The sequence below is a fragment of the Lucilia cuprina genome, chromosome 5 (genome assembly GCF_022045245.1).
Source record: "Lucilia cuprina isolate Lc7/37 chromosome 5, ASM2204524v1, whole genome shotgun sequence".
Classification (NCBI taxonomy): domain Eukaryota; kingdom Metazoa; phylum Arthropoda; class Insecta; order Diptera; family Calliphoridae; genus Lucilia; species Lucilia cuprina.
The window spans coordinates 11,145,104-11,166,117 of record NC_060953.1 but is presented as its reverse complement, the minus strand read 5'-3'; the positions used below and the strand labels follow the sequence as shown (position 1 = coordinate 11,166,117).

General features: G+C 29.4%; 1 protein-coding gene across 1 annotated transcript in view; it reads right to left on the bottom strand.

The window, feature by feature from the left end:
- LOC111687714 (protein I'm not dead yet-like) overlaps positions 1–21,014 on the bottom strand; it is a 42,375-nt gene that overhangs the window by 6,002 nt on the left and 15,359 nt on the right. The window lies entirely within an intron of this gene.

Genomic DNA, 21,014 nt, shown 5'->3' with positions numbered 1-21,014 from the left:
TGTAAAGACAGTTTTCGTATAGAAAAGTGTCTTGTAAAGACAGTTTTCGTATAGAAAAGTGTCTTGTAAAGACAGTTTTCGTATAGAAAAGTGTCTTGTAAAGACAGTCTTCGTATAGAAAATGTCTTCTTAAGACAGTTTTCGTATAGAAAAGTGTCTTCTTAAGACAGTTTTCGTATAGAAAAGTGTCTTCTTAAGACAGTTTTCGTATAGAATAGTGTCTTGTAAAGACAGTTTGGGAATGGGAAAGTTTCTTCTAAATACAATTATCGTATGGAAAGTGTCTTCCAGTAATTTTTCCCCTCACTTTAGCTTTAACAAATTATATCCAATAAAATTTATTATTTATAAACAAAATACATACATGAAATATATATAAATAAATACTTTCTTTTTTAACAAAACCAGTTATCTAAGACCAGACAAATAAATCAATAATAATTTTGTTTAACTAAAAATAGCAAAAAAAAAAAAAATACAAAAAAATCTATGTCATTGAACTAGTAATAGACTTTGGTGGTTAAGAAAGAGGGGAATGGTTTAAGGTTGTTTAATGTTAAGCAAATATTTGAAAAAAAGTATTAAATAAAAAAATGAAAAAAAACATATGACTTATGGCACGTAAAGTTTAAAATGTCAAAAACAAAAAAAATTAAAACATTAATAGAAACATTTAATCAGTATTAAACTAAAAATATAATAAAATAATTAAAACATAAAATTAAAAGCGTTTAAATTTTATTAAAAGAAAAAAATTATCAAAACCAATCTTTAAATAAAACTACTGTTTTTAAAGATAAATAAGTTTAGTGTTAATAATAAAATAAAACCAAATATTAATAAAATTTTTGACAAACAAATAAATTAATTTTAACATTAAATATTTATTAAATTATTTCCAAATTTAGGTTTAATCATATAATTATATTTTCAATTAGTGTTTAATAATTTTATCATTCATAAATTTAAATGTTAAATTTATTAAAAGCGCATTTTAAACATGTTTTTTTGTTAGAAAAGTTTTTTTTTTATTTTTTTGATTTGTTTATGAAAATTCTATATAAAGGAGAAAAAAAACAATATTTTATTTATAAAACCATCTAATAACTTTTACAAATATGAGTATTAAAAATTTAAAAAATTTAAAACGCAATTGCTATTATTTAAACACGTTTAGTTGAGATATCAATCAAACAAAGTTTTGCATAACATTAAAAGATCCCTATAAAGTGGCAACTTTAGAAAGAAAAACAATATACAAGAGACTGGCAACAGAGTAGAGTCGATCAACTCTACTCTAGCCAGACTAGAGTCGATCAACTCTACTCTAGCCAGACTAGAGTCGATCAACTCTACTCTAGCCAGACTAGAGTCGATCAACTCTACTCTAGCCAGACTAGAGTCGATCAACTCTACTCTAGCCAGACTAGAGTCGATCAACTCTACTCTAGCTAGACTAGAGTCGATCAACTCTACTCTAGCTAGACTAGAGTCGATCAACTCTACTCTAGCTAGACTAGAGTCGATCAACTCTACTCTAGCTAGACTAGAGTCGATCAACTCTACTCTAGCTAGACTAGAGTCGATCAACTCTACTCTAGCTAGACTAGAGTCGATCAACTCTACTCTAGCTAGACTAGAGTCGATCAACTCTACTCTAGCCAGACTAGAGTCGATCATCTCTACTCTAGCCACACTAGAGTCGATCAACTCTACTCTAGCCAGACTAGAGTCGATCAACTCTACTCTAGCCAGACTAGAGTCGATCAACTCTACTCTAGCCAGACTAGAGTTGATCAACTCTACTCTAGCCAGACTAGAGTTGATCAACTCTACTCTAGCCAGACAAAAGTCAACCAACTCTACTCTAGCCAGACTTGAGTCAAGCAACTCTACTCTAGCCAGACTAGAGTCGATCAACTCTACTCTAGCCAGACTAGAGTCGATCAACTCTACTCTAGCCAGACTAGAGTCGATCAACTCTACTCTAGCCAGACTAGAGTCGATCAACTCTACTCTAGCCAGACTAGAGTCGATCAACTCTACTTTAGCCAGACTAGAGTCACTCAACTCTACTTTAGCCAGACTAGAGTCGATCAACTCTACTCTAGCCAGACTAGAGTCGATTAACTCTACTCTAGCCAGACTAGAGTCGATCAACTCTACTCTAGCCAGACTAGAGTCGATCAACTCTACTCTAGCCAGACTAGAGTCGATCAACTCTACTCTAGCCAGACTAGAGTCGATCAACTCTACTCTAGCCAGACTAGAGTCGATCAACTCTACTCTAGCCAGACTAGAGTCGATCAACTCTACTCTAGCCAGACTAGAGTCGATCAACTCTACTCTAGCCAGACTAGAGTCGATCAACTCTACTCTAGCCAGACTAGAGTCGATCAACTCTACTCTAGCCAGACTAGAGTCGATCAACTCTACTTTAGCCAGACTAGAGTCGATCAACTCTACTTTAGCCAGACTAGAGTCGATCAACTCTACTCTAGCCAGACTAGAGTCGATCAACTCTACTCTAGCCAGACTAGAGTCGATCAACTCTACTCTAGCCAGACTAGAGTCGATCAACTCTACTTCTATCTATCTATCTATCTATCTATCTATCTATCTATCTATCTATCTATCTATCTATCTATCTATCTATCTATCTATCTATCTATCTATCTATCTTTCTATCTATCTGATTGATATATATCACTCTACCGTCTGTTTATTAAAACTGCCACCAATTTCCTGCTCAAAATTAAATACTCTTTACTGTTTATTACAGTTTTATTAATGTTTTTCCCCAACAAAATTACTTTTTTTTATAAAACACTATTTTTACCGTTATTGTGACAATGAAACATTGTTTTTTTTTTGTGGGTCGGATTGTTCTATATGGAAGTGTTTATTAAACACAAGCGAACTACTAACAACTTAATGGCGTTTTTTTTTATTGTTTCATTTCAGGGTTAAATAAGCGGAGTTTTTTTAGTATGTTTAACAGTAAAATGTTATATTAATATAAAAATGTAATTAGTTTTTAAGATTTTTAACAATTTATAACAAAATATTTACTATTACTAGAATAGTTAGTTAATGTTTAATAACAATTAACGCGCCATTTTGTAATTGCTCCTTCTTGTTATTGTTCTGTTGTCGAAAAAAAAGAAGAAAATTTACAGAAGTGCAGATACACTTGTATGTACGTATGTAGATGCTGATATGAAATCTTGTTTTAATAAACAAAATTGTTTTCTTTTTACTCAAAAAAAAACTAATAACTTAATGGAAAAGTTTTTTTTAACAATGCTAATAATTTTTAGTAAAAATAGCTACATATTATTAATTATTTAGTGATAAGAAGAGTACTTTACATACTCAGCAAAATAAACATACATGTACATATGTTTATATGTAGTACATTTGTTCATTTATACAAAAACAAAACAACTAAAGAAATGTCAATGTTGTTATTTTTTTGTTCTTGTTGTAGCTAGCAGCAAGTAAATGTACCATAAATTGTTGTTTTTCATTGTTATGGTTTTCTTGTTTTGTTATTGTTGTTTTCTTTTTATTTATTTTGATGCTTCTTCGTTTTACTCTAGACAATGCTATGCAGAAATGGTAATACACTCCTTTAAATTTTACATTTAATTTTAATGTTTTTTTTGTGATAAAATTTGTTGGTAATTTAATTAATTATTAAAAATTAATTAAAATAAAAATTATTGTTGAAGTAATTATGGAAATTAAAGTTTTTTATTACTTCTTTATTATGCTTTTTTGTGGAAAACATTTGTTTTTATTACAGTTGATCAATTCTAGTCCGACTAGAAAAGAGTTTATCGACTCCAGTATGACTGGAGTAGAATTGATCGATTCTAGTTTGGCTAGAGTGAATTGATCGACTCTAGTTTGGCTAGAGTATAGTTGATCGACTCTAGTCTGGCTAGAGTAGAGTTGATCGACTCTAGTCTGGCCAGAGTAGAGTTGATCGACTCTAGTCTGACTAAAGTAGAGTTGATCGATTCTAGTTTGCCTAGAGTATAGTTGATCTACTCTAGTCTGACTAGAGCAGATTTGATCGATTCTAGTTTCGGTCGAGTTGAGTTGATCCCCTCTAGTTTGGCTAGAGTAGAGAAAGCAAGTCTATTTTAACTGGAGTAAAGTTGATCGACTATAGTTTGGCTAGAGTAGAGTTGATCGAGTCTAATTTTGAAGTTGAACGACTCTAGTTTGGCTAGATTAGAGTTGAACGGCTATAGTTTGGCTAGAGTAGAGTTGATCCAGTCTACTTTGGCTAAAGTCAAGTTGATCGACTCTAGTTTGGCTAGAGTAAAGTTGAGCAGCTATAGTTTGGCTACAATAGATTCTAGTTTGGCTAGAGTTGAACGGCTCTATTTTGGCTGGAGTTGAACGGCTCTAGTTTGGCTAGAGTTGAACTGCTCTAGTTTGGCTAGCGTTGAGTTGATCGGGTCTAGTTTGGCTAGAATAGTAGAATAGAGTTGATTGACTGTAGCCTGTCTACACTAGATCGACTCTATTCTAACTAGATTAGGTTTGATCGAATTAATTCTGACTAGATTACAGTTGGTAGACTCTAGTCTGACTAAATAAGATTTGATCAACTCTAATCTGTCTTGCGTAGAATTGATCCAATCTAGTCTGACTAGAGGAGAGTTGATCGACTCTAGTCTAATTATTTAAATAACTTTATAATAATTGTTCTGGGAATATGTAAAAAAAAACCATAAACAATTCTCATTAACCCACTTTTTTATTTATTAACTAACTGGAAAATTGTAATGAGTGTTAATAAACGTTTTTTTACGATTTTTTCACCAGATAAATAATAAAAATAATGGGCAAAAAAAGGGCAAGATAATAACATTTGCAAATAATAACAACAATAAACAAATATTTCAACATAATTGCAACAATTTAGCGTAAAATTTTGCAATTAGCTGGAAAATTATTATAGATAAATTATTAAATAAAATATTTATAGAGAAAATCATAAAGTAGCACTTAAAAACTTTTAAAGCAAAGAAAATCAGCATGGAACTAGTCACGTAACTGGTTCTTCGGGGGGGGTTAAAACTTTATGTATTATGAACTGCCATGAAAACAATAACAACTTGCCATTTTATTGTGGGCACAGGTTTAGAAATTCCCTATAGGTTCCAATCTCTATAAAACATTTCAATTTAGTAACAATTTCATAAATTAACATTTTAAGTTGTTATTGTTTTTTCAAAACAATTAACACCCGTTAATAACCCAAGACATCAAAAAAACATGTGAGTAAATGAGTAATACGCATTTATTTATTCTAAAAATTTAAGAGTAATCTACATATTTTTGGGATTAAATAAAAATTTTAGGCAAAAAAAATATTTACCATAAAGCACGTGATATAGATAATAATTTAATAAATATAATTCACATCGATCTAAATGCAAATGATCAAAGGAAAAAGTTACAAAATGAAATTAACACAAATGATCAAATTTAAACGTCAAAGATGACAAGTAATTTGAAGTGCTAAAAAGGGATGAGAGATAAAAGAAAACGTTAACAAAGACACGTAAATTTTTCCAATCAGTAGTGTTAATCGTTTTTTGTCTGACTACAGTAAAATTGATCGACTCTTGTCTAACTAGAGTAGAATAGAGCTGATCGATTCTCGTAAGACTAGAGTTGATCGACTCTAGTCGAACTAGAGTAGAGTTGATCGACTCTAGTTTGGCTTGATAATAGTTGATAGACTCTAATATGACTTGAATTGATAGATTCTAGTCTGACTAGAGTAAAATTTAACGACTCTAGAATTGATCGGTAGTTTCCGACTAGAGTAAAGATGATCGACTCTAGTCTGGCTAGAGTAGAGTTGATCGACTCTAGTCTGGCTAGAGTAGAGTTGATCGACTCTAGTCTGGCTAGAGTAGAGTTGATCGACTCTAGTCTGGCTAGAGTAGAGTTGATCGTCTCTAGTCTGAAAAGAGTAGATCAACTTCAGTCGAACTAGAGTAAAGTTTATCAACTATTGTCTGACTAGAGTAAAGTTGATCGAATCTAGTCTTCCTGGAGTAGTGTTGATCGAGTCTAGTCTGGCTTGAATAGAGTTGATCGACTCTAGTCTACTAGAGTAGAGTTGATCGACTCTAGTCTAGCTACTAGAGTAGAGTTGATCGACTCTAGTCTGGCTAGATAATTTCTTTTTTTATATAATATAATTATCTAAGTATTTTTTTTTCTTCTAAAAACAACATACGATTAGGTAATTTATACTTATAAAACAAAATTAAGAAAAAAAAATATCGAAAGAGGGCGGCAAAACACTAAAACAATCGTGTTGACTAAGTTATCTTGACATTGGCCCTGAATTTTTGTTGCTATACATATTATTGTATATATTTTTTTCCATATAAACAATAGTTGGTGTTGTTGTTTAAAATTAAGAAATTGTTTATGCTGCTGTCCCGGTTAGTAAGACAAATTGTTTTTTTACTAAGGGTGATTTTATTAAGCGTAAAATTGATAAATTGTTTGTTAAAGCAAATCAATGACTAGAGTAGAGCTGATCGACTCTAGGAGTAGAGAAGTGGGACTTCATTCTGCCTAGAGTATCTATCTATTTATCTATTTATCTATCTATCTATCTATCTATCTATCTATCTATCTATCTATCTATCTATCTATCTATCTATCTATCTATCTATCTATCTATCTATCTATCTATCTATCTATCTGTCTGTCTGTCTGTCTGTCTGTCTGTCTGTCTGTCTGCCTGTCTGTATGTCTGTCTGTATATCTATCTATCTATCTATCTATCTATCTATCTATCTATCTATCTATCTATCTATCTATCTATCTATCTATCTATCTATCTATCTATCTATCTATCTATCTATTTATCTATCTATCTATCTATCTATCTATCTATCTATCTATCTATCTATCTATCTATCTATCTATCTATCTATCTATCTATCTATCTATCTATCTATCTATCTATCTATCTATCTATCTATCTATCTATCTATCTATCTATCTATCTATCTATCTATCTATCTATCTATCTATCTATCTATCTATCTTTCTATCTATCTATCTATCTATCTATCTATCTATCTATCTATCTATTATCTATCTATCTATATATCTATCTATCTATCTATCTATCTATCTATCTATCTATCTATCTATCTATCTATCTATCTATCTATCTATCTATCTATCTATCTATCTATCTATCTATCTATCTATCTATCTATCTATCTATCTATCTATCTATCTATCTATCTATCTATCTATTTATCTATCTATTTATCTATCTATCTATTTATCTATCAATCAATCTATCTATCTATCTATCTATCTATCTATCTATCTATCTATCTATCTATCTATCTATCTATCTATCTATCTATCTATCTATCTATCTATCTATCTATCTATCTATTTATCTATCTATCTATCTATCTATCTATCTATCTATCTATCTATCTATCTATCTATCTATCTATCTATCTATCTATCTATCTATCTATCTATCTATCTATCTATCTATCTATCTATCTATCTATCTATATCTATCTATCTATCTATATATCTATCTATCTATCTATCTATCTATCTATCTATCTATCTATCTATCTATCTATCTATCTATCTATCTATCTATCAATCTATCTATCTATCTATCTATCTATCTATCTATCTATCTATCTATCTATCTATCTATCTATCTATCTATCTATCTATCTATCTATCTATCTATCTATCTATCTATCTTTCTATCTATCTGATTGATATATATCACTCTACCGTCTGTTTATTAAAACTGCCACCAATTTCCTGCTCAAAATTAAATACTCTTTACTGTTTATTACAGTTTTATTAATGTTTTTCCCCAACAAAATTACTTTTTTTTATAAAACACTATTTTTACCGTTATTGTGACAATGAAACATTGTTTTTTTTTTGTGGGTCGGATTGTTCTATATGGAAGTGTTTATTAAACACAAGCGAACTACTAACAACTTAATGGCGTTTTTTTTTATTGTTTCATTTCAGGGTTAAATAAGCGGAGTTTTTTTAGTATGTTTAACAGTAAAATGTTATTATTAATATAAAAATGTAATTAGTTTTTAAGATTTTTAACAATTTATAACAAAATATTTACTATTACTAGAATAGTTAGTTAATGTTTAATAACAATTAACGCGCCATTTTGTAATTGCTCCTTCTTGTTATTGTTCTGTTGTCGAAAAAAAAGAAGAAAATTTACAGAAGTGCAGATACACTTGTATGTACGTATGTAGATGCTGATATGAAATCTTGTTTTAATAAACAAAATTGTTTTCTTTTTACTCAAAAAAAAACTAATAACTTAATGGAAAAGTTTTTTTTAACAATGCTAATAATTTTTAGTAAAAATAGCTACATATTATTAATTATTTAGTGATAAGAAGAGTACTTTACATACTCAGCAAAATAAACATACATGTACATATGTTTATATGTAGTACATTTGTTCATTTATACAAAAACAAAACAACTAAAGAAATGTCAATGTTGTTATTTTTTTGTTCTTGTTGTAGCTAGCAGCAAGTAAATGTACCATAAATTGTTGTTTTTCATTGTTATGGTTTTCTTGTTTTGTTATTGTTGTTTTCTTTTTATTTATTTTGATGCTTCTTCGTTTTACTCTAGACAATGCTATGCAGAAATGGTAATACACTCCTTTAAATTTTACATTTAATTTTAATGTTTTTTTTTGTGATAAAATTTGTTGGTAATTTAATTAATTATTAAAAATTAATTAAAATAAAAATTATTGTTGAAGTAATTATGGAAATTAAAGTTTTTTATTACTTCTTTATTATGCTTTTTTGTGGAAAACATTTGTTTTTATTACAGTTGATCAATTCTAGTCCGACTAGAAAAGAGTTTATCGACTCCAGTATGACTGGAGTAGAATTGATCGATTCTAGTTTGGCTAGAGTGAATTGATCGACTCTAGTTTGGCTAGAGTATAGTTGATCGACTCTAGTCTGGCTAGAGTAGAGTTGATCGACTCTAGTCTGGCCAGAGTAGAGTTGATCGACTCTAGTCTGACTAAAGTAGAGTTGATCGATTCTAGTTTGCCTAGAGTATAGTTGATCTACTCTAGTCTGACTAGAGCAGATTTGATCGATTCTAGTTTCGGTCGAGTTGAGTTGATCCCCTCTAGTTTGGCTAGAGTAGAGAAAGCAAGTCTATTTTAACTGGAGTAAAGTTGATCGACTATAGTTTGGCTAGAGTAGAGTTGATCGAGTCTAATTTTGAAGTTGAACGACTCTAGTTTGGCTAGATTAGAGTTGAACGGCTATAGTTTGGCTAGAGTAGAGTTGATCCAGTCTACTTTGGCTAAAGTCAAGTTGATCGACTCTAGTTTGGCTAGAGTAAAGTTGAGCAGCTATAGTTTGGCTACAATAGATTCTAGTTTGGCTAGAGTTGAACGGCTCTATTTGGCTGGAGTTGAACGGCTCTAGTTTGGCTAGAGTTGAACTGCTCTAGTTTGGCTAGCGTTGAGTTGATCGGGTCTAGTTTGGCTAGAATAGTAGAATAGAGTTGATTGACTGTAGCCTGTCTACACTAGATCGACTCTATTCTAACTAGATTAGGTTTGATCGAATTAATTCTGACTAGATTACAGTTGGTAGACTCTAGTCTGACTAAATAAGATTTGATCAACTCTAATCTGTCTTGCGTAGAATTGATCCAATCTAGTCTGACTAGAGGAGAGTTGATCGACTCTAGTCTAATTATTTAAATAACTTTATAATAATTGTTCTGGGAATATGTAAAAAAAAACCATAAACAATTCTCATTAACCCACTTTTTTATTTATTAACTAACTGGAAAATTGTAATGAGTGTTAATAAACGTTTTTTTACGATTTTTTCACCAGATAAATAATAAAAATAATGGGCAAAAAAAGGGCAAGATAATAACATTTGCAAATAATAACAACAATAAACAAATATTTCAACATAATTGCAACAATTTAGCGTAAAATTTTGCAATTAGCTGGAAAATTATTATAGATAAATTATTAAATAAAATATTTATAGAGAAAATCATAAAGTAGCACTTAAAAACTTTTAAAGCAAAGAAAATCAGCATGGAACTAGTCACGTAACTGGTTCTTCGGGGGGGGTTAAAACTTTATGTATTATGAACTGCCATGAAAACAATAACAACTTGCCATTTTATTGTGGGCACAGGTTTAGAAATTCCCTATAGGTTCCAATCTCTATAAAACATTTCAATTTAGTAACAATTTCATAAATTAACATTTTAAGTTGTTATTGTTTTTTCAAAACAATTAACACCCGTTAATAACCCAAGACATCAAAAAAACATGTGAGTAAATGAGTAATACGCATTTATTTATTCTAAAAATTTAAGAGTAATCTACATATTTTTGGGATTAAATAAAAATTTTAGGCAAAAAAAATATTTACCATAAAGCACGTGATATAGATAATAATTTAATAAATATAATTCACATCGATCTAAATGCAAATGATCAAAGGAAAAAGTTACAAAATGAAATTAACACAAATGATCAAATTTAAACGTCAAAGATGACAAGTAATTTGAAGTGCTAAAAAGGGATGAGAGATAAAAGAAAACGTTAACAAAGACACGTAAATTTTTCCAATCAGTAGTGTTAATCGTTTTTTGTCTGACTACAGTAAAATTGATCGACTCTTGTCTAACTAGAGTAGAATAGAGCTGATCGATTCTCGTAAGACTAGAGTTGATCGACTCTAGTCGAACTAGAGTAGAGTTGATCGACTCTAGTTTGGCTTGATAATAGTTGATAGACTCTAATATGACTTGAATTGATAGATTCTAGTCTGACTAGAGTAAAATTTAACGACTCTAGAATTGATCGGTAGTTTCCGACTAGAGTAAAGATGATCGACTCTAGTCTGGCTAGAGTAGAGTTGATCGACTCTAGGCTGGCTAGAGTAGAGTTGATCGACTCTAGGCTGAGTTGATCGACTCTAGGCTGGCTAGATTAGAGTTGATCGACTCTAGGCAGACTAGAGTAGAGTTGATCGACTCTAGGCTGGCTAGAGTAGAGTTGATCGACTCTAGGCTGGCTAGAGTAGAGTTGATCGACTCTAGGCTGGCTAGAGTAGAGTTGATCGACTCTAGGCTGGCTAGAGTAGAGTTGATCGACTCTAGGCTGGCTAGAGTAGAGTTGATCGACTCTAGGCTGGCTAGAGTAGAGTTGATCGACTCTAGGCTGGCTAGAGTAGAGTTGATCGACTCTAGGCTGGCTAGAGTAGAGTTGATCGACTCTAGGCTGGCTAGAGTAGAGTTGATCGACTCTAGGCTGGCTAGAGTAGAGTTGATCGACTCTAGGCTGGCTAGAGTAGAGTTGATCGACTCTAGGCTGGCTAGAGTAGAGTTGATCGACTCTAGGCTGGCTAGAGTAGAGTTGATCGACTCTAGGCTGGCTAGAGTAGAGTTGATCGACTCTAGGCTGGCTAGAGTAGAGTTGATCGACTCTAGGCTGGCTAGAGTAGAGTTGATCGACTCTAGGCTGGCTAGAGTAGAGTTGATCGACTCTAGGCTCGCTAGAGTAGAGTTGATCGACTCTAGTCTGGATAGAGTAGAGTTGATCGACTCTAGTCTGGCTAGAGAAGAGTTGATCGACTCTAGTCTGGCTAGAGTAGAGTTGATCGACTCTAGTCTGGCTAGAATAGAGTTGATCGACTCTAGTCTGGCTAGATTAGAGTTGATCGACTCTAGTCTGGCTAGAGTAGAGTTGATCGAACAGACAAGAAGTTGATCGACTCTCGTCTGACTAGAGTAGAGTTGATCGTCTCTAGTCTGAGTAAAGTTGATCATCTCTAGTCTGGCTAGAGTAGAATTGGTCGAATCTAGTCTGCCTATAGTAGAGTTGATCGTTTGTATTCTGACTAGAGTGGAGTTGATCGGCTCTAGTCTGTCTACAGTATAGTTGATCGTCTCTAGTCTAACTAGAGTAGAGTTGATCGACTCTTATCTGACTAGAGAAGAATTTAATTTTCCTTAACAATTACTGACATCTGTTTTATAATAAAACCGTTATTAATTTTATTACTTAGCTAATTATGCAACATAAAATATACCGTGAGAAATTTCTTGCACTTAATAAGGTTAATTTATTTAAACTTTTTTTCACAATTATTAAGTTTAATTTATAGTTTAACTACAGCAAAATTTAAACACTTGTCATAATAATTTAATACTTTTATAACTAAATTAAATTATATTTTTTCGTTTAATAAACCGTTGCTTTTTGATGACACTTAAAGTCTATTTTATGACGTTTAATTTTAGTTGAATAACTCAAATTTCTCTTTTCTTATTCTCTTCTAGATAGATAATAATTTCTAAGTATAATTTCCAGACAAGTGATGGCATTTTTAAAATGCTTTAATTTAAAATGATATGTATAGTCAACAATTTAGTTTAGAATACTTTAAGAAATGAAATTGAAAAGTGTCTAACAGATACAATTAGGGTAAATAGAAATGAATCACAAAATAAATATTTAAATAAATAAATTATTTATAAAAAAGGAAGGTGGTTATATATAAATATTTAAAATATATATTTTTTTTTTATAAAAAAAAAGTATTTTCTTAAATGTTAATGTTTAAGTATTCGAATAATCGTAACAATTTTAAATGATTTTTTTAATGGATTTTGTTTAGGAATGAAAATAGGACTGAAAACCTATTATGCTATTTAAATTTACAGTTTTTTATACTAAAAACCCAGCAAAAATAAAACGAAGTACTTACAAAAGTATAAAATTTTTCACCACTTCAAAAGGAGTTCTGAGTGAATTTGTTTACCTTCTGTGGAAGTGATGTTTATTGGCTTCCAAAGAAGCGAAAAGAAACCAATTTTGTTTAAAATTGAAGGACCATTTTTTGAACTGAAATATGGGTAATAGCGATTTCAATCGATTCATTTTATTCGATTATTCACAATAATATATTCCTAGACATTTGTTTTCCTTTTTTTGTTTGATTAATTTCTTTAAGTTTATTGTTTAATCTTAGTTTTTCTCTTTAACTTTAGTGGTAATTTCTAACGATTATTCGAATAACTTGAATCGTTTAATAAATTTTCTATAACCTGAGAATATGTTTTTAAAGTAATCGATTAATAATTTCTATTTAATAAAAAGTTTTTATATCGTTTCAAAGCATCCAAATTTGTAGAATTTTCTATTTAAACATGTCCTATTTGGGGGCCTTTATTAACCCTTTTATTTGTTAAACTATAAAGCAGTTAACTTAAACTTAAACTCAGTTTAAACTATTCTTCAAACATACCAAATTGTGTATCAATCCTTTACTTCGTTTAGAAATTACATTTACATTTCTTTTCTTTTCAACAAAAAAACGCTTAAATAAAAACTCGCTGCAACAATACATAGTGTTATGCATAAGCGTGTCCTATTTAGGGACCTTTTTTAACCCCCTTTTTTGTTAAACTATAAAGCCGTAACCTTAAACTTAAACTCAGTTTAAACTATTCTTTAAACATACCAAATTTTTTGCAAATCCTCTACTTCGTTTAAAAATTACACTTAATTTTCTTTTTCTTTAACAAAAAACGCTAGAAGGGCAAAATAGAAACTTGCTGTAATTAGTGCGGTTGCAGTTAGGCAACTCTGTTTTAATAACAAAACAAAACTCCGGGGAAAACAACAATACATAGTGTTATGCATAAGCGTGTCCTATTTAGGGACCTTTTTTAACCCCCTTTTTTGTTAAACTATAAAGCAGTAAGCTTAAACTTAAACTCAGTTTAAACTATTCTTCAAACATACCAAATTTTGTGTCAATCCTTTTCTTCGTTTAGAAATTACACTTAAATTTCTTTTTCTTAAACAAAAAACGCTAAAAGGGCCAAACAAAAACTCGCTGCAATTAGTGCAGTTGCAGTTAGACAACTCTGTTTAAATAAGAAAACAAAACTCTAGGGAAAACAACAAGTGTTATGCATTGCATGGGGGCCTTTTTTAACCCCTTTTTTGTTAAACTATAAACCAGTAAGCTTAAACTTAAACTCAGTTTAAACTATTCTTCAAACATACCAAATTTTGTGTCAATCCTTTACTTCGTTTAGAAATTACACTGAAATTTATTTTTCTTAAACAAAAAAACGGTTAAAGAGCAAAATAAAAAGTCGCTGCAATTAGTGCAGTTGCAGTTTGACAACTCTGTTTTAATAACAAAACAAAACTCTAAGGAAAACAACAATACACGGTGTCATACATAAGGAAGGGAATGATGGATAGATGTATAATACAAAGTGTAGGCCGATGACTGTATTAAAGTAACTCTCATTAAAAACAACAACAATAAAAACAATAACATATTAAAAACGTGTGTGTTGTGTTTGAGGTGTGTGTACCAATCAACAACTGCATTACCTACAAACAAACTCATGTTAAAAGGTATACAACAACAATAGAAATGTTAATCGTTGCATTAAGCAACCAATAATTAAAACGCGGTAAATGCAGCACAAAAAGAAACAAAAATAAGAAATGGAATAATAAATATAAAGAAAACAAAGTTAATTTTAATTTCAAAGTGTGTGGTGCCACTAAAAAATGAATATAAAATGAATACAAAAAGAAATAAGAGAAAAACAAGAACAAATATTAAACAGTTTTGGTTGTTGTTGTTGTTGGTTTTGTTTTGATTATTTTGGTGTGTTGTTTTATTTTTACGATAGAAAAGTATTTATAAAATACACATGTACATACGGGATGTGAACGTGTGTAGAGTGTTCGTTCATTAATTTATTAAATAAAAAAAAAACAAGTGAAGCCAACTTGTTAACCTTAAAAAAAGCAGCAAAATCAAAATTAAAGAAAAGGAGTTAAAAAAGGGTTTTAGGTTAAAGGAAAAAGAGAAAATAAAAGGATTTTTTAACAAAATTAAAGAAATTAAGATTCTTCTTTAAAATAAAACAAAATTAAGTTATAAATTTTATAAAAATATTTTATCATTTAAGGGTTATGGCTTTGAAAAAACCTCTACATAGATATTATTGTTTTACTGTTGGTAAACGAAATGTTGAGTTCTTTTTGTTTATTGAATATTTTTATGCAGAAGAGCAAAATTTATAAAAAAACAAGGAAAAAAACTGTGTTGTTGTCATGTGGATTTAAAAAAAAAAAATTAACAAAATTATAGGAAAGTTTAGACTATTAAATGGTTAATAAAAAAACTGGATTATTTTAGTTTTAGGCGGTTAATTTTTAACCCAAAACCGCACATTATTAAGAAAATAAAATATTTTCAAATAATTTCAAAATATTAAATAAATTCTTTAATTTCTTGAAAATTTTCTCAGTTTTCAAAAAAATCTTTATAATAAACCATTAAACCGAATAATCGAATAATTTTTTAACGGAATAATCGATTCATTTTTAACGATTATTCAGATGAAATGTTCAAAAAACAAATATTTTGCAATGAAAATCACTAAAAAATGAAAATTTTTTAATTTTATTCGAACAAAAGTAAAATTTTTGAACGAATAATCGAAAAAATTAAATCGATTAATCGTAAAATTTGATTAATCGTAAAATTGTAAACGATTTTTTGTAAAAATTTTTATAAAAAGAGACATTTTCAATAAAAAGTTAAAATTTCCCAAAAATACTGAAATTTTTTATTTTTATTCGAATAATCGAAAAATATTTTTATCGATTAATCGTTAAATTTAAATCGGATATTCGTAAAAATGTGTTGAAACAAAACTTGTCCATAAAAAAAATTAAAATTTTCAGTAAATTCATAAACATTTATTCGATTAATTGAAAAAATTTTAAACGATTATTCGAATAATTTTATTATTCACATAAAGTTTTCTAAAAAGAAACATTTTGAAATAAAAATTGCTAAAAAATCAAAAATTTTACATAAATTTCAAAAATTTAGTTAATTTTAATCGATTATTCGCATAAATTGAAACGATTATTCGCAAAAAGTATTCCTAGTAAAACAATTTTCAATTTAAAATTGCATTAAAGTATATGTTTTAATGAATAAACGGATATTTTTAATCGATTATTCGTATAATTTTAATCGATTACTCGAATAATTTTAAGCGATTATTCGAATTTCAGATAATTAAACCAAAAGAAAGCTAAAAAAGTTAAAAAATACATATTTTTCGCTGAAAACTGAAATTTGTTTATCGATTAATCGAATAATTTCAAACGATTATTTGTAAAAGTTTAGTTGATTAATCGAGAAAAATACATATATGAACATAAGTAAACAAATCTAATTTAACTAAAAAATTACATTTTCAATCGATTATTCGTATAATTTTAATCGATTATCCGAATAATTTTAATCGATTACTTAAATAATTTTAATCGATTATTCCAATAATTTGAGATAATTAAACGTAAAGAAAGGTAAAAACAATAGTTTTTACTAAAATATATATATTTTTCGTTAAAAACTTAAATTTTTTCGATTAATCGAATTATTTCAAACGATTATTCGTTTAAGTTTAGTCGCTTAATATGAATTTTAGTAAAGAAATTTAATTTTACTAAAAATAATAAATTTATTTTCGTTAAGAACAGAAAATTTCTATAGATTATTCGTACAATTTTAAACGATTATTCGACAACAATTTTAAACAATTATTCGACAACAATTTTAAACGATTAATCGTATAATTTTAGTATTCGAATAGTGAAAAGGCTAAATATTAATAAACACATTTAGTTTTACTTAAAAATTGAAATTAATCGGTTAATTTTAATCGATTAATCGGATAATTTTAATCGATTATTCGGATAATTTTAATCGATTAATTGAAAAAAAATTTTCAAAAATTCAAAACTTAAATCTCATTATAAAAAACTAGCTAAATACCAATTCGTATGCGTAGACATGACACATGTCACGTCATTTCTTTAAATTAAAAAAAAAATTCAAAAAAAATTGTATAAATTTTGTTTAAAAAATATCAAAAAAACTATTAAATAATTTAATAATTTGCTTATTTCTATAAAAAGCACTCATTTCTTAAACAATTCAATTTCATATTTTATTAAAATCACATTTTTTTTTAAATTCTTTCTATAAATTTTTAATTTTCTTCGTGTTTTCTTCCATCTTTTACATCACATTTTTTTTACACATTTGCTGTGCGTGCATTTCAATTCATATTTTTTCTATTTATTTTTGGTTAACACTCACTTCTTTATTTAGAATTTACACATAAAACGTAAATAAAAACAATTATTTTATTATTATTATTATATTTTTCTTAAGATCCTCCTCCGTTTGGAGAACCCTAATATCACACAAAAATTTATTTTTTTAACAAAAAAAAAAAGGAATAAACACGTTTGATATTAATAAACAAAAAAAAACTCAAGCAAAAGACGTATATTTTGTTCAGTCCGTGATGCGCGACTAACTTAATAATATTGAATTGTCATGTATTTTTAGTGGTTAAAACAAAATCAAAAAATTCATTTCATATTCATTCTTCACTCGTATTCATTTCATTTAGTCGTTGGTTCATTTTTTTCTTATATTTAATACAATTTTTACTTTCGTCTTTGTTGTTGCTTTTAAAATAAAAGATAATGTGAAAAATGAACCAGAGTAATTATTTTGTTTACATTTAAGTGAGAACAGGAGAGCAAAAGAGAGAAAGAAATAAAATGAATACATGCATGAGAGTGCAAGAAAATAGCATTCAAATCAGACATGGAGAATATAGCAGTTTAATACTTTTTCTAACTTATAAACAACTTAAGGTAGTCTAGTCTATAGTCTAGTCCATAATCTAGTCTATAGTGTAGTCTATAGTCAAGTCTATAGTTTACTCTATAGTCTATAGTTCACTCTACAGTCTAGTCTACAGTCTAGTCTATAGTCTTGTCTATAGTCTAGTCTATAGTCTAGTCTATAGTCTAGTCTATAGTCTAGTCTATAGTCTAGTCTATAGTCTAGTCTATAGTCTAGTCTATAGTCTAGTCTATAGTCTAGTCTATAGTCTAGTCTATAGTCTAGTCTATAGTCTAGTCTATAGTCTAGTCTATAGTCTAGTCTATAGTCTAGTCTATAGTCTAGTCTATAGTCTAATCTATTATCTAGTCTATAGTCTAGTCTATAGTCTAGTCTATAGTCTAGTCTATAGTCTTGTCTATAGTCTAGTCTATAGTCTAGTCTATAGTCTAGTCTATAGTCTAGTCTATAGTCTAGTCTATAGTCTAGTCTATAGTCTAGTCTATAGTCTAGTCTATAGTCTAGTCTATAGTCTAGTCTATAGTCTAGTCTATAGTCTAGTCTATAGTCTAGTCTATAGTCTAGTCTATAGTCTAGTCTATAGTCTAGTCTATAGTCTAGTCTATAGTCTAGTCTATAGTTTATAGTCTAGTCTATAGTCTAGTCTATAGTCTAGTCTATAGTCTAGTCTATAGTCTAGTCTATAGTCTAGTCTATAGTCTAGTCTATAGTCTAGTCTATAGTCTAGTCTATAGTCTAGTCTATAGTTTAGTCTATAGTCTAGTCTATAGTATAGTCTATAGTCTAGTCTATAGTCTAGTCTATAGTCTAGTCTATAGTCTAGTCTATAGTCTAGTCTATAGTCTAGTCTATAGTCTAGTCTATAGTCTAGTCTATAGTCTAGTCTATAGTCTAGTCTATAGTCTAGTCTATAGTCTAGTCTATAGTCTAGTCTATAGTCTAGTCTATAGTCTTAGTCTATAGTCTAGTCTATAGTCTAGTCTAGTCTATAGTCTAGTCTATAGTCTAGTCTATAGTCTAGTCTATAGTCTAGTCTATAGTCTAGTCTATAGTCTAGTCTATAGTCTAGTCTATAGTCTAGTCTATAGTCTAGTCTATAGTCTATAGTCTAGTCTATAGTCTAGTCTAGTCTATAGTCTAGTCTAGTCTAGTCTATAGTATAGTCTATAGTCTATTTATAGTCTAGTCTATAGTCTAGTCTATAGTCTAGTCTATAGTCTAGTCTATAGTCTAGTCTATAGTCTAGTCTATAGTCTAGTCTATAGTCTAGTCTATAGTCTAGTCTATAGTCTAGTCTATAGTCTAGTCTATAGTCTAGTCTATAGTCTAGTCTATAGTCTAGTCTATAGTCTAGTCTATAGTCTAGTCTATAGTCTAGTCTATAGTGTCTAGTCTATAGTCTAGTCTATAGTCTAGTCTATAGTCTAGTCTATAGTCTGTCTATAGTCTAGTCTATAGTCTAGTCTATAGTCTAGTCTATAGTCTAGTCTATAGTCTAGTCTATAGTCTAGTCTATAGTCTAGTCTATAGTCTAGTCTATAGTCTAGTCTATAGTCTAGTCTATAGTCTAGTCTATAGTCTAGTCTATAGTCTAGTCTATAGTCTAGTCTATAGTCTAGTCTATAGTCTAGTCTATAGTCTAGTCTATAGTCTAGTCTATAGTCTAGTCTATAGTCTAGTCTATAGTCTAGTCTATAGTCTAGTCTATAGTCTAGTCTATAGTCTAGTCTATAGTCTAGTCTATAGTCTAGTCTATAGTCTAGTCTATAGTCTAGTCTATAGTCTAGTCTATAGTCTAGTCTATAGTCTAGTCTATAGTCTAGTCTATAGTCTAGTCTATAGTCTAGTCTATAGTCTAGTCTATAGTCTAGTCTATAGTCTAGTCTATAGTCTAGTCTATAGTCTAGTCTATAGTCTAGTCTATAGTCTAGTCTATAGTCTAGTCTATAGTCTAGTCTATAGTCTAGTCTATAGTCTAGTCTATAGTCTAGTCTATAGTCTAGTCTATAGTCTAGTCTATAGTCTAGTCTATAGTCTAGTCTATAGTCTAGTCTATAGTCTAGTCTGTAGTCTAGTCTATAGTCTAGTCTATAGTCTAGTCTATAGTCTAGTCTATAGTCTAGTCTATAGTCTAGTCTATAGTCTAGTCTATAGTCTAGTCTGTAGTCTAATCTAGACTAGTCTAGTCTTTAGTCTAGACTAGACTAGTCTAGTCTTTAGTCTAGTCTATTGTCTAGTCTAGAGTCTAGTACCTAGTCTATAGTCTAGTCTGTAATCAAGTCTATAGTCTAGTCTATTCCATAGTTCATTATTTTAAAGCAATCCCTGACACGCTTTACTTCTTTCATTTAGCTCTTACCCTTTTACTTTTTCTCATTCATCCTTTTCAAACATGTGATCAAATGACAGGGTCAGGTGTGTGCTTGACACACGTTTCAATCAAACAGGTAGTTGCTGTACAGTACAGAAATTAATACCAGGATTTAAGAAATCGAAAAAAAACTTATGACTGCATTTACTTAAAGTAAAATAAATATTTCTTTAACCCAAATTAACATAAAACCAAACACTTTTTGTAACAATTTAAAAAATCGTTGTCGTCTTGTGCATGACATCAATATGTTTAAGCTGCAGTTTTGTTTTTCAAATAACCACAAAATAAATTTCAGAAAAAAACTCGTTTTATTGTTTTTCTGACATTTAATTTCGTATTGTTTACGTATCATTTAACGTAGATATTGGAAGGCTTCTTAAAATTGAGAAAAAAAGTAAAAGAAACCAAAATTTAAATTTTCAAAGTCAATGTCTCCATGCATCCATGAGGAAGACAGAAACATACATACAATACATATGTTGTTCTACTCGGAGTGTCACGCTGTTGTCTTTTAGAAGATAGTTTTAAGTTTTTGTTTTTTAAAATGCAGTTCGTAAGAGGTCAATGTTCGAAATTTGAGAATTATGAAAAAAGAAAAATTTTATTCAAGTTTTATTTGATATGTAAATTTGTCCCTCTTAATTTGAATAAATTAAAATATTATAGAAATTTCTATTTATCTATCTATCTATCTATCTATCTATCTATCTATCTATCTATCTATCTATCTATCTATCTATCTATCTATCTATCTATCTATCTATCTATCTATCTAT